A 1,796-nucleotide genomic window follows, 5' to 3' on the forward strand; every position below is an offset into this window, starting at 1 on the left:
AAAGTTTATCAAGTAGAGTTTAAAAGTCTTCTATTATTCTTAAAATAAAATTATTTTTGTTTATGTAATCCTGTATTATATATGTTATTTCCATTTTCAATACTATCAATAAAGCTGATGAATAAGGTAGCAAAGTGGATATTTTTACACAAACTATTTTTCTGCAGTTTGGATTATAATTATACCCTTAGATTCCCAAAAAGTGGGGATCACTAGTTCAAAGGGCAAGAATGTCTTTGAATTTCTCGATACATGTTGGAAAATGCTTTTCACAACATCAGACATATCCTATCTCACTGCAGAATTTCAAGAGAAGGGTGTCACAAGAAAGAGGGGAGGCCATCCCTGTCACAGAAACAGCATGAGGGAGTAGGTGTGTATTTTAGGGAAAAGAGGCTGTATCATCAGCAAGACCTAGCCCAGGCCTTGCCATTGAGTATTGGTCCACTAACTACTTGATGAGTAAATGAAAGCTACAAAGATGAAGAATTGTGGATATGTTAGGAAAGCGTAGAATGGAAATGCTTTTTGGAGGAGATGAAGTCTTTGAGAAGCATTGTGAGACAAGCTTAGAGAGGGCTGTGGACAGTCTTAAACATCACATATGGGTTTGGAATTTAAACCAAGAAACCAGTGAGAACCACACAGTAATTTTGCAAGGAAATAATATGAGAAGAATAAAGAATTTTGCCCCTTTTGGCTGTCTGAGCAGCACCATGGTCGTTGGCAAGAACAAGCAGCTTATGAAAGGAGGCAAAAGGGGAGCCAAGAAGAAAGTGGTTGACCCATTTTCTAAAAAAGATGGGTATGATGTGAAAGCACCAGCTATGTTCAATATAAGGAATATTGGTAAAACATTGGTCAGAAGATCTCAAGGAACCAAAACTGCATCTGATGACCTGAAGAGGCATGTTTTTGAAGTGAGTCTTGCTGATATGCACAATGATGAAGTTGCATTTAGAAAACTCAAACTAATTCTTGAGGATGTTCAGGGCAAAAAATGCTTAATTAATTTCCATGGCATGGATCAAAAAATGGCAGACCATGATTAAAGCTCATGTTGTTGTCAACATTACCAATGGTTACTTGCTTTGTCTGTTTTGTGTGGGTTTTAATAAACAAAAAATGCAGCAATCAGATTCAGATGACCTCTTATGTCCAGCACCAGCAGGTGCACCAGATTTGCAAGAAGATGATGGAAATCATGACCTGAAAGGTGCAGACAAATGACTTGAAAGAGTTGGTCAATAAATTTATTCCAGATAGCCTTGGGAAAGACATAGAAAAATCTTGCCAATCTATTTATCTGCTCCATGATGTCTTCATTAGAAACAAAAAAATGCTGAAGAAGCCCAAGTTTGAATTGGGAAAACTCATGGAGTTACATGGTGAAGTGGTAGTTCTGGAAAAGTTGCTAGGGGTGAGACAGGTGCTAAAGTTGAACAGGATGATGGATACAAGCCACCGGTCCAAGAATTTGTTTAAAATGCAGACTTTTAATGGTGACAAACAAAAGATCTTGTTTGTTGAAAAAAAATAATGAATTTTGCAAATAATCCTCAGAGCATTTGTGGGATATTTGGGAAAGACTAACTGCAAAGCAGCAAACTACCGGTGAGCTTGTAGAAATCAAGATTCTCTATTTGGCTATTTCAATTATCTAAATGTAAAGTAAAAATACTGGGATAAAGGAACAGGGATGGGAATGGAAAAGAGGATGTGAGAAAATAATGTAGGGGAACTCTCTGGCAGCCCAGTGGTTAAGACTCCATGGTTTTACTGCCCAGGGCCAAGGT

General features: G+C 37.5%; 1 pseudogene; it reads left to right on the plus strand.

Moving 5' to 3' along the window:
- Positions 1–716: 716 nt before the first annotated feature.
- Positions 717–1,485, plus strand: LOC122453883 (annotated as a pseudogene).
- Positions 1,486–1,796: the final 311 nt, after the last annotated feature.

This window comes from Cervus canadensis, chromosome 15, assembly GCF_019320065.1.
Source record: "Cervus canadensis isolate Bull #8, Minnesota chromosome 15, ASM1932006v1, whole genome shotgun sequence".
NCBI lineage: Eukaryota > Metazoa > Chordata > Mammalia > Artiodactyla > Cervidae > Cervus > Cervus canadensis.